Source organism: Macrotis lagotis, chromosome 2 (assembly GCF_037893015.1).
Source record: "Macrotis lagotis isolate mMagLag1 chromosome 2, bilby.v1.9.chrom.fasta, whole genome shotgun sequence".
NCBI classification, from domain to species: domain Eukaryota; kingdom Metazoa; phylum Chordata; class Mammalia; order Peramelemorphia; family Peramelidae; genus Macrotis; species Macrotis lagotis.
Window position 1 is genome coordinate 34,910,625 of NC_133659.1, and position 13,837 is coordinate 34,924,461.

The 13,837-nt window shown below is 34.9% G+C and overlaps 1 pseudogene; it reads right to left on the minus strand.

Annotated features, from left to right (window-relative positions):
- Positions 1-12,039: 12,039 nt before the first annotated feature.
- On the minus strand, positions 12,040-13,533 carry LOC141510969 (tubulin beta-4B chain pseudogene; annotated as a pseudogene).
- Positions 13,534-13,837: the final 304 nt, after the last annotated feature.

Here is a 13,837-nt window from a genome sequence, read left to right on the forward strand (position 1 = left end):
TATTATCAGTCTGAAAGCAATGTGCAAAACAATTCTCATTTTTTAACAAACATTACAAATCCAGTAGACTTCAATTTATTTATTTTACTAGTTCAAATGCTAGCAGGTCTGTTTCTAAGATCTGTAGTGCTACTGTGTTTTGTTGCTATTGCTTTTTTTTAATATACATCTATATTTTGTGTATCTGTGTTCAGGCTCCTCATTGGATGTCATTGCATTTCTGCTGACTTCAATTTTAAGGAGCCCTTTTTTCCCTTTTCTTTTCTATTGTAGGTTTCTGATTTTTGTTTCTTTTTCTTTCTAGAATGCTTCTGCTCACTTAACTCTCCCAGCCCTATATTCAAATATGTAGATCATCAGAAATTAGTTAGACTAGCAATCACGAGTTACATAACTGGATATAGTAATTACTTTCAAAAGATTTTCAATAAAACCAAATTTTTTGAAAACTAGTTTTTAATTATTGTTAACAAGAGAAATTTTAAAAAATCAAAAAAGGAAAAATATCTATGGTAGCTCTTTTTTGATGGCAAAGAATTGGAAACTGAGGGGATGTCCATCCATTGGAGAATTGTGGAATATGTTGTCGTAAATGATTATGATGGAATACACAGAAAAACATGGAAAGACACATGTGCTGATACAGAATGAAATGTACTCTGTACAAAGTAACATCAAAGTTGTAAGATGGTCAGCTGTGAGTGACTTGAATAATCTCAGCAACACAATGACCCAAGACAAGTCTATAGGAATTATGATACCATTCATACCTAGAAAAAGAACTGATTATGTGTGAATACAGATAGAAGCATCCTAATTTTTTAACTTTATTATTGTTAAAAGAATTTGGTCTATGTTCTCTTTCACCACGTGACTAATATGGAAATGTTTTACATGACAACCCCTGTGTGGCATATATCAAATTGCATATCTTCTTTTTTTTTTTTTTTAGTTTTTTTTTGCAAGGCAATGGGGTTAAGTGGCTTGCCCAAGGCCATGCAGCTAAGTAATTATTAAGTGTCTGAGGCTGGATTTGAACTCAAGGTACTCCTGACTCCAAGGCCAATGCTCTATCCACTGCACCATCTAGCCACCCTAAATTGCATATCTTCTTAATGAGGGAGTGCAGAGAAAGAAAGGCAGAGAATTTGGAACTCAAAGTTTAAAAAAAAAAATGTTAAAATTGTTTTTACAGCTAACTAAGGAATAATAAAACATTAAATGATTTTTTAAAAAAAGAAACAAAGAATTATCAGAAAGAAGAAACTTAACAAAGAAAGTTTTTCTTTTAATTTGTATCAGCGGACAAGATCAGCATCTACCTGGTGAGAATTTTCCAGAGATACTCATTGTCTTAGTCAATTGTTCTATCTAGTGACTCTGAAGTTAGGCAATGAGGAAGAAAGGAGTGAAATCAAGAATAGGTGGAATGAAAAACTCCAGCTGTTCTTATCCATCTCTCAAATGATCTTTAAATATGAACAGCCCGTCTTCTCGTTCAACATTCATTTGATTGATGACATCTTTTAATCCTTTTCTATTTATTGATTAGTTATTGTTTTATATGTTACAACTTATACCTCTGTTCTATGCACCTTCCTATTGTCCTCTCTAGGATATGATTTTATTTCTCCAGGGCCTTTTGTGTTTCATGTCCTGATGATACCTAACACCAGTAGAATGTTAGTGGTTTTATTGGTTGTTTCTGGGAGGCCTGAGGTGACCAAAATGGTCCCATTTAATAACATATCAAATTACTTAGCTATTAGAACTCTGTCACGGGAAAAGAGGATGAATAGCACTGTTATCTGTTACCAATGCAATTCAAATAGACTACATGGACAAGAAATGCTCATTTAAGGAGAGATCTATTTCTCACTAAGGAGAAAAATCAGGGTCAATGCTTCTAGAGGAAACAGAGTCATAAGAAATTCAGACTGGAATTTGGGGTTTGGAGAGTTATAATGATGTTCCAGAAGAAGGAGACATGACTGTGTTTCAAAAAATGTAGATTTTTGTACATGAATAAGTGAATAAATGTAGATTATTGTACATGGAAAAAAATAAGACATTCCCTGAAAGTAAACCCTAATGCATCTTTTGGAGCAAAAATTTATATAAGAACTAGTATTATTTTCAGGAAAATATAGCATATGGTAGAAAAATTTTATAGGTTGTTCACCCCAATGTATGCTTGCACCTATTACATTTTTTTTTCCATCTAAGTGATCTTTCTAATGAGAATAATCAGGCCAAGATCTTGAGTTAAAGTTCTCATTCAGGATATTCTGCACTATTCCAGATTTTAAGTTCACCAATGCCAAAATCATCTACCAATTGAAACTTCTTGTTACATAGGAAATTCCCCTTTAACTTGAACTCTTTACTGAATCTCTTCCCTAACATTGAACACTTTGGGGGAAAACTCACATGCCCATGCTATTCTTTACCTGACACTTACAATCACAGGGTCATTCAGTAAATTTATTTCTGTTATTTCTTGTGAAGAACAGTTTTGATTTAAAATTACAAGATACCTCTTTGGAAAATGGGCTTTAGGAAAAAATTTCATGGTACTGAATCAAAATATTTTATGAGCAATAAATAATAAACACAGTTCCCTATATCTTTTAGTTAATTGGGAAATGGTAATGATGTGGTTCATCGTTGAATATCATTTACAGATGCCCGGCTATTCCCTTTCATCAGAGAAGAGTAATCTTGAAGGAGCTAAGGCATAGCAATAAGCAGAGCATGCAAAGAAAAGGGAAAATTATGTAATGTATCACTGAGGTTGCAAACATTTACCCATTACTTAAAAAGACATGCTCATGTGGACAGAATTTTATATATGTATATATAAAATTCAAAACAAACTAGATGATGAATCCCTGTATTACAAACAAAAAATCCAAAGTACATTTGAGCATTTAGCAGAGAAAATCATATTAAAACTGGAGCAGAATCACACAAAAAACAAATTCTTTTGCACTGTATTCATTTTCTTCACTCTTTGTTTCCTAATCAGTTCCTGTCCTTATATCCTCGGTATCTAGGATAATGATTAGCTTAATCACATGAATATGATACTAACAGATTAAAAAAAATTAAGGATAATGTCTTTAAGAGATGTGCTAAACTTTCGATCTATATAGAATTAAAGTCCATAGAATATAGAGAATTAGTAGAATAAATGAAGGTCATTTTGGGGAAAGACATATGGTGTGTTCTTCCCCAAAACTCCATGATCCAATCAAACTGACCCTCTTGCAGATTTTTCTTAAACACATTGATACTCCAACTTAGAGTTGATTCTGTGCCTTTGAAGAGAATGTCCTCTGCTTCCAAAATGGCCTCCCTGCCTTTTAAAATCAATTTACTTCAAGATTCAATTCAGGTACCACCTTAAACAAGAAACCATCCCTCATAGCACTGCAGCTAGCATCCTCCTTACCAAAACCATCATGTATTTACTGTGCATATACTGAACTATATTGTCTATGGGATTTTCTTGACAAAGATATTGTAAGTTTGTCATATTCTTCTTCAGTGGATTAAGCAATTCAGAAGTTAATTGATTTAAGGTGATGAAGTTAGAAAGTGTCTGAGATTATATTGAACACAGGTCTTCCTGCCTCTAGGTCTATTGCTCTATCCACTGAGTTATCTAGCTGCTCTATATTTTCAAGCTTTAGCTACAGGAAAAAGGGACTAGATATATCACAGTTTCATTGATATGGGATACATGGGCAAGAGAAATTTCTATGAATGAAGACTAGAATTTTCTCAGAAACTTAAAGGTTTTGAAATTTGCCTAGAGCACCCTGAAATGTTAACTGTCTTGCCTATCACACATTCAATGCAGTCAACAACAGGTATGAATTCTACTCAGGTTTTTCTGACTTCATCACCCATTCTGTCTCTATTATACCCCACTGCTTCTTTATGGAATTCTAAAGAGTAGAAATATCACTCTAATTTCTTTACCTTCCCTTTAACTCATGATGGATCGCTCAACTATAATCAAGTCTACTAAAGCAAATCAACATATAGGGTTTATCTAGGTCAATGGTTCCCATCTTGTGAATCTTGGAATTATCTATGGGCTCAAAAAATGTTACACCTTTCTCTTCTTTCTACTTTCTAGAATCCTTAGCTTTCTTCCAAGGACATTTCAAGTACCTCCTCTTTTTGGACACCTTTCCCAATTTCCCCTATCCTAGGCAGTACAAAATAATATCTCCATTTTGTTTTCTTTCTCACTGTATTAATTTTCTACATTCGATATTTCCTAATCTATGTACCTGTTGTATTGCCCCATAGGAATCAAGTTCCTGGAAGACAGAGACTGTTTGGAATTTTGTCCTTGTATACCTTATATCTAGAATAATGAATAGCATAAATTAATAGTCCCTGAATAAATGTTTGAGGGATTGGAACACCATTGGAAATGTATTCAGCAAGCATTGTTATTTTAGTTTTTACTTGGCTTTATAAAATATTCAGTGCAACCCATTACAAACACGCCTTTTTTAAGCTGAATAATTAGGGTCATACACACATACGTATATGTGAGGGTATAATATATAACTTATTCAAATATACGCAGATGCCACTGTTAGTATCAAAATATAAATTAATTGTTATTTTCCCCCAACCAAGGAATGGTAATAGTATCTTGTTTCAGTGCAGAAACCACAATTATTTCCATTGTGATCTCTTTTAAATATTTGAAATACTGAAATACAATGTGTCGAAATTCCTCTTGAAATTATATTTCTTGTTTCCTTTGGTCACATTGTAGAAATGATTACACCAGCTCTTTTATTTTCTTCCTCGAGGAGAAAATGTGAGAAATTCTTCCATTCTGCTACAACTTCCTTCTAACTTCTGGTTTCCATTGTGGCATGAATATTGGGATTGGCATAATTCAGTTCCTTTAGTAGTGTAATCATTAATCAATGGAGAAGTAGCTGACATTTTTACTACAAATAACCAAGTTTATTCTTACAGATGGTCAAATAACTGTATGATTATTTTTCATAATATTTTATTTTTCAAAATTTCAAATAAAAACAATTTTAATATTCTTTTTATTGAATTAAAAATTCTTTCCTTCCTCTTTCCCCTTCCTGACATAATAAGCAATTTGATATGGGTTATATGTAAGTAATCATGCAAAACAGATATCCATAAACATGTTGTGAAAACACAGGCTAAGGGCAAAAAAAGAAGAAAAAATAATATGCCTCTATCTGCATCGGACTCCATTAATGTTTTATCACAAGTCCTTTGAAATTGTATTAGATCATTGTATTACTGAAAATAGCTAAGTCATTCACAATTATTTTTATAGAATAATAATACTTCATTCAACCAGCATCAGCTTGAAACTATCTATAAATCATTGGCCATGAAAACTATTGTTCACAATCAATAGAAAAAGTATAATATTAATAAATGGGCCATTTTCTATAGTGGTGGGAAGCCAAGGGTCAGTTTTGCTCCTGAGAGCACCCATAGACTTTTTTAAAACAAAATTATCTTTTATTTTTCCAATTATGTGCTTTGGTAGTTTTTTCAATATTCATCCATTTGCAAATTTATGTTACACATTTGTCTACCACCCACCTTTCCCTCCCCCCCCATTGGCACCAAATAGTCTGGTAAAAGTTGTTCATGTACATTTTTGTTTAACCTATTTATATATTAGTCATTTTGTGTAAGAGGAATTGGATCTAAACAAAAAGAAAGAAAATCATGAGATTGGAAGGAAAAACATAAAAGAAGTTTTTTTTTTTTAAAAGTGAACACAGTATACATTCACATTCCATGGTTTTGTTTTGTGGGTGTTTTTCCCCCTCTGGCTGTGGATGGCATTGTCTATGTCTTCCAGGACTGTCCATGATCTCTGAACTGCTGAGAGGAGCTATGTCCATCACAGTTGATCTTGGTTCTGCTCCCTTCACTCAGCATCAGTTTCCTGTAATTCATTTCATGTTTCTCTAAAGTCTGACCACTCATAGTTTCTTATAGAAAAATAATATCCCATAACATTCATATTCCATAACCTGTTCAGCCTTTCCCCAATTGATGAACTAAGCCATTCACAAATAATTGTAAACATTATTGCTGTTACTGTGTACAATGTTTTCCTGCTTTTGCTAACTTCATTTTGCGTCAGTTCAGGTAAGTCTTTACAGGTTATTCTGAAACTATCCTGCTTATCATTGCTTAAAGCACAATAATATTCCATGATAATCATATAACAACATTTTTTCAGTCATTCCCTCAATCTCCAATTCTTTGTTATCACAAAAGGAGGCATATAAACAAACATCCAGAAATTGGATGATTCTTCTGTCTTATCTCTTTATTGTCACTTTGACACCAACCAGAGGAGCTATTTTATCATGTCTTTTTATCATGCGTTGCCTTTATCAAAGAATCCGTAAAAGATTATTAGTGATGAGCATCTCTGTTTCCCTATATTCATCTTGTTAAATAAACACAATATGGGTCTGAGACTGTGCTCAAAGATCTTCCAGAACAGCAAAATCTACCTGAGTTGATAATCTATGAGATTGGACATGAGGAAATCAGTATCACCTGAATGATACAATATGGTATCAGACTAGGATTTTTTTGGTATTAGAATAATAATACAAATCAGTTGATCAGATTCCTAATTTTCAAATTTGGTAATCTTGGAAAGTCAGTTCCAAGCAGGGGCCAAAAGCAATGAAATATCAACCACTAGACTTTCTCTAATGGGTCATCATAGAAAAGACAAGGTTTATAAAGAATTTCTGAGAAGAGGAGACCTAAGAATATGGAGTAAAGCATGGATGTGTGAATATGGGGTAAAAAGTTATATAAGAAGAAAGTCCCATATTAAAGATAGAAAGAAGAAATAACAAGGGCACAGAGATTCTACTATGAGGAGAATTGCTAGCAATAAATAAACTTTATTTACTCTCCAATGGGCCTATAATTGTCTTTAATTTTATTTTTGGTTTGTCTTACTATATTTCAATAAAGTTATAATTATTATTACCTGATATTTTATATGCATTAATAACATAGTACTTACTCTATTTATATATTTAAGGTTTTCCTATTAGGGTCACATAAAAATGAAAGGAAAAGAAAAAGTGATGGAAACCATAGAAAATTTTAATGAAAAATAATAAAGAAATAGGATATGTTTCATTATAGGATAGAGTTAAAGTAGTTCTGAGAAGAATGATATCTCTAAATTCTATCACCAATAAAAAAAAGAACAAATCAACAAATTAAGTTTTACAATTGAGAAATTCAAACAAATAAAAATCATCTAAATAAATAATAAAGCACAAATTCTGAAAATAAAAAGGGTTAATAAAATTGGACACAAAAACATTGAATTAATAAAACTAGGATCTCTAAAAATGAATAAAAGTTAGCTAATCTGATTTTTTTTAAAAATAAAATTTTTTTTATAAAAAATGAAAATAGAGGATGTCTAAATGAGAAATGAGATGCATTAATATTTAAAAATACATAAACAAAAGAAGAAATAAACTAACTCAAATTGAACAATCAACAAATGAACTCCAGAACCAGTTAGGTTTGCAAGTGAATATTATGCAGAATTCAAATAAAATTAATTCCAGTATTAAACTATTATCAATTATAAAAAAGAGGTGCTGATTTTTTTCCTCTTCTAAAATGTGATTTATTAAATAGGATGATTTTCTGGGAGGGATACTAAAACTTGGAAGAATACTTGGCATAATTACAATGATACAAAAAGCAGACAATCAATAAAAACATTTTAAAAAGAGGTACCTCTCTTTCTATGACATGGATGTAATCTTGATACATAAACTAGGGAGAGACAAAGCGGAAAAAGAAAACTACCAAAATCCGGATGAATGTAAAATTGTCAAATTAAATAAGAAGGCCATAGCAACATATTAGTAAAAGTATATGCTGCAATCAGGTTGGGTTTCAAACAGAAATAAGAAATTAGATCAAAAGAAGAAAGACTATAAATATAAACAACCATATTTTTAAAATATCTGAATATAGCTACATCCAACTCCAAAAGGTAGCTATAAATTATGAATCACTGAAGTAATTGCATTATTGAAATTCACATTATTTCCATTGTTCTGGAACTAAATGTCATATCTGGTACAATTGTAAATTCAAAAATGTATGAGTTAATATTATGCAACCATTTCAGGGCACATGTTATTCCTAAGAATCAGGACTTAATTATATATCAATAGATAAGGAGAAAAAAGCTTTTGGCAAAATCCAAATCATTATTTCTATCTTTGAAGTTTATAAATCATGGAAACTATTCTTTTTCTTATTATAGTAAAAAAAATATCCATCTAAATCCAAGAGCAAACAATATATATAATAGATAAAAGTTAAGCATCTTTCTAATAATACCATCAGTAAAGTAAGGAGTACATAGAATAAAGAAATAACCATTAATATTAAATATTGTATTATAAATGTTAACTACAATCCTGAGATATCTGCTATGGACAGTGTCATCCACAGGCAGGAAAAAAAATTATGGAGTCTGAAAGTAGAGCAAATCATTCCATGCTTATTTTTTGCAACTTCTTTTATGTTTTTTTCTTATTCATGGTTTTTCACCATAAGTTCTAAAATCTTCTTTCACAACACTAGTTTGAAAATGTTAAACACAATTGTATATATACAACTTTTACCAGAATGTTTGCCACTGCAGGCAGGGGGGAGGGAATGGGGGGTTAAAAATGCGGAACTCACAAACTTGCAAATGGATGAATGTTGAAAGTAATTTTTGCATGAAACTGAAAAGTAAAATAAAATTTAAAAAAGAAATGCTAGCTATATCAATAAGATGGAAGAAGGAAATTGAGAGAATAAGTACAGATGAGGAAGAAACAGAACTATTCCTTTTTGAGGTATGGTATGCTTAAAGGACGCTAGAAATGTCAATTACAGAAATGGATATAATTCATAAACTCACCAAAATTACAGAATATAAAATAAATATATGTAAACCATTAACAATGCTGCATTTGTTCACTAACAATAAAAATAGAAAAGGGTAATTACACTCAAAATAATTGGAGAAACTATAGCACTGGGAGTCTATGTATTCACTACACTTCTAAACTCAACTGTCTCTGAAGAAATAATTATAGGCCTATAGAGTTAAAGAAATATTCACATTTCATGGATAGATAGAGCCAGTATAATAAAAATGATAATATGAACTGAATCAATCTATTCAATGCTGTATGGAACCAACAAAGTAATATTTAGGTGGAAAAATAATAAATTGCATGCAAACAAAAAGTCAAGAATCTCCAGGGTAATAAGTTTCCAGATCTCAAAATATACTACCAAAATATACTACCAAAATATACTACCAAAATATACTACCAAAATATACTACCAAAATATACTACCAAAATATACTACCAAAATATACTACCAAAATATACTACCAAAATATACTACCAAAATATACTACCAACTGATAATCATTAAAGTAATTTGTTATTTTTAAAAAATTAAGGATTAACTAATAGAACAGATCAAAGAAGGGGAGAAGAAAAGGATGGATGAAGCATTTTTTAAGTATTATCCTAAATGCTTTTCAAATATTGAAGCATTTGATCTTCATAATCAGGAGCATAGAATTCAATTAACTAAAAACTGTTTCTTACTGGGAGGAATGAATTAATATTTCACAAAAACTTCTGAGAAAAGTAGGCAGTGATCAAACAGAAAATTACACATAACTCAATAACCCCAAATTTTTCCAAATAATATCAAAATGGTACATGATTTAGACACAAAGGCCATGTCATAAATAAATTCAAGAAATAAGGAAAATCAGCGAACTTGTGGTCATATGAATAGGACAATGATCCATTGGCAGGATCGGTTTTTTTCGCAATTTTAAATGTTGTTAAAATAAAAAAAAAATCAGTGTAGAAGAGGAGGCAGAGGAGGATGCTTAGTACACCTACAATACCCTGCTCTACGCCTCCACCTCTGCCTCCACCTCCTCCTCCGCCTCCCTCTCTACCCTGCACTATGCCTGCAATACCCTGTGCTATGCCTGCAATACCCTAGCCTCCTCCACCTCCGCCGCCTCTGCCTCCAGTGAAGCATAGAAAATGGAAAAGAAGGATAAAATATGAGAGACTTAATGATGATGAACTGCATGTATTCCTGCATGGAAAAATTATACTGATAATACTCATATGAACCTTCTCATTTAATAGAGCAGGTAGAGGGAGCTTTTATAGATGAGGCACAGAAGAGAGCTGCATTTGAAGATATAATATATTGTAAAAATGGAGTCAATGGCTAAAAGGGAAATGTAATGGGGGTAAGGGAAAGGAGAGGGGGAATAGGCTAAGATATTTCTTATAATAAGATTTTTTATTATTGCAACAAGCTATTGCAATGATATGAAAGGGGGAAGGCAAGGGGGAATGAGGAAATCTTCGCTCTCATCAGAGGTGGCTAGGAGAGGAAACAGCATATATACTCAATGGGGTATAGACATCTAGAGTAAAAATGAGAGAAGGGGGACGGGGGAAGGGGCCATGTGAATGATGGAGGAGGAGGTGGAACATGGGGGAGAGTGGTCAGTGGTTTTACTTCTTTCAAGGGGCTGGGATTGAGTGGTGTGTCTGGGATCACGAGGCTGGGTGGTTTGCTGGGCCTTAGGGGTGGTATGTGAGCTAGGGGACTCTTGACCCCAGGACCAGGGATCAGGCTTCCTTGCCACTCAGCTACTCTACAGCGCATTTTAGATGAGGGACAGAGTGAAAGGAGAGAGAAAATAAAGTAAGTATATGGTGGTGAGGAGGTATGAATGGAGGGAGTTGTGATAAGCAAGGGAAACAGTGGAAAAATATGGAAGAAGCTTTTGTGATGGACTTATCATAAAGAATGTGATCCACCCAAGACAGAGCTGGTGGCGTTGGAACACAGACTAAAGCACGTTTTTTTTCTCTTTCCTTTACTTTATTTCTCATGAGGGTCTATATTTGGGGGGGGTATTATGTTTACTCTTAAACAAGAATATTTCAGTAATGTATTAAAAAATCATTTGCACAAAAATATTAATTAATTAATTAAAAAGAAAGGAGTTCGAGATTCTCAGAACAGAAATGAGGAGAGAGTTCATGCCAAGCAGGGGAGATATAGCAGTGGCATATAAGTGGCATGTCCTAGGAACAACTCATAGACCAGTTTTGCTGAAATAAAAATATGTAAAATAATATTCACAGTAATGATTCTTAAAACATACATTCCCTTCCCTTGAAATCTATGGAGTCATGAATAAGATACTGAACCTGACCTCAGGAACATCTGGGTTTGACCAGACATCTACTCTGTGCGTGAGATTGAGAAAATTGTCTAAACTCTCTGGGCCTTAGCTTCCTCTTCAGAGTCAAATACCTCCAAAGATCCCTGTCAGCTCTAAATTTATCATCCGACAATTTATTCCACTGACTCGGGTTCTCATTAGAACCTTGTGAAAGCAGTGAAATGACATCAATTAAAGCATAAATTGAGTGAATTTCCTACAAAGTCATTGGCAGGTTAACTTGGAAAATCTTTTTGCCAGATAGTCCTCTTTCACATATTCTGATCTTTGTACAACTATATGACGACTACAAAAAAAAAAAAACGATCAACCATAGAAAACATCAACCCCTGTCATTCTATCAACTAGAAATGTTTCTTAACGGTATAACTAAATGACATCTGTATGAAGAGGACTGATTTTCAGAAAGATCAATTTTAAACCCCTAGAAAATCATGAATGATCTTCCCTATCATAAAGCTTAAATTATAGTCAATGAAGTTTTAGTGTTCGGTAAATATTCTCATAGATCTGAAAAATTCTAATAAAATAAAAATAATGCTTTGTCTTAGGGAAACTTCTAACTTTGACCCTCTTTTAGAAAGATCATCTCCATCTGTTTTTCTGCTGATAGGTCCCTATGTCCTTTATTTTTTTTTTGCACTAAGAAAAATGCTTTAATGGTGTTATCTGTACAGCATTTGATGTCAAGAGAACAGGAAAACAGCAAGTACAGAATGCAGCAAGACATGAACATCAGAAAAACAAGTTTGTGAGTGAATAAAAAGAGTTCATTCAGTTTTCAACATAATTTACAGAGTAACTGATGCACAGCTTTACGCCACCTCCTCTTCAGCCTCCTCCTCAAATTCTCCCTCCTCTTCAGCTGCGGCATCCTGATACTGCTGATACTCAGAAACCAAATCATTCATGTTGCTTTCTGCTTCAGGGAATTCCATTTCATCCATGCTCTCTCCAGCACACGAGTGTAAGAAAGCCTTTCTGAGAAACATGGCTGTAGACTGTTCAGAAATGCGCTTAAAGAGCTCTTGGATGGCAGTACTGTTACCAATGAAGGTGGCAGACATTTTCAGGCCCCGGCGGGATGTCACAAACGGCTGTTTTCACATTGTTAGGGATCCATTCAACAAAGTAACTGCTGTTCTTGTTTTGAACAATGAGCATTTGCTGGTCTACCTCCTTCATGGACATACGGCCTCTGAACACGGCTGCCACAGTAAGATGACCCATGCCTCGGGTCACAAGCAGCCATCATGTTCTTTGCATCAGACATCTGCTGGGTGAGCTCTGGCACAGTTAAAGCACGGTACTGCTGGCTACCACGGCTAGTCAGTGGAGCAAAGCCAGGCATAAAGAAGTGCAGACGAGGGAAGGGGACCATGCTTACCGCCAGCTTACGCAAATCAGCATTAAGCTGCCCTGGGAAACGCAAGCAGGTGGTGATACCACTCATGGTTGCTGACCCCAGGTGGTTCAGGTCACCATATGTGGAAGTGGTCAATTTTAGGGTTCTGAAGCAGATATCATAGAGGGCTTCATTATCAATACGAGAGGTTTCATCTGTGTTTTCTACAAGCTGGTGTACTGAGAGGGTTGCATTGTAGGGCTCTACTACAGTGTCCGATCCCTTGGGGGAGGGTACAACGCTGAAAGTGTTCATGAGTCTGTCTGGATACTCTTCCCGGATCTTGCTGATTAATAGAGTACCCATCCCAGACCCAGTGCCACCACCCAAAGAGGGCGTCAGCTGGAAGCCCTGGAGACAGTCACAACTTTGCGCTTCTTTTCTTACAACATCTAATACTGAGTCAACCAGTTCGGCACCTTCTGTGTAAGGGGTCTTTTGCCCAGTTGTTTCCAGCACCACTCTGGCCGAAGACGAAGTTGTCTGGCCTGAAAATCTGTCCGAAAGGTCCAGACCGAACAGAGTCCATTGATCCGGGCTCGAGATCGACGAGGACTGCTCGGGGCACGTATTGCCCACCGTTGATCCTCTCCAGCCGCAGGTCGCTGTCGCCGTGGTAGCTTCTGGTGGGGTCGATGCCATGTTCGTCGCTGATCGCCTCCCAGAGCTTGGCACCGATCTGGTGGCCGCATGGCCAGGCTTGGAGGTGCACGATCTCCCTCATGGGGACGGCTGCAGCGGCGGGGACAACCACGCAGAAGCGAAAAAGGATCGGGCGCGCAGACTGCCCTATGTCCTCTAAATACCGAACTTTGCAATGAAACAGAGGAGCCTTTGACTCCTGTCATCCGCTGGTCTTCACGGAGGGACCTTTATTGTCACTTGCCGGGACAAAGATTGCGTCAGTGGGACAAAGAGGAAAATACAAGTTTTGTCCAAGTAAGTCAGTCTTGTTCAGTGGAGGCTAAAGGGGTTCATCCCGCTGTTTTGGATACATAGTTATAAATTATAGCCGGGCAACTAGGAAG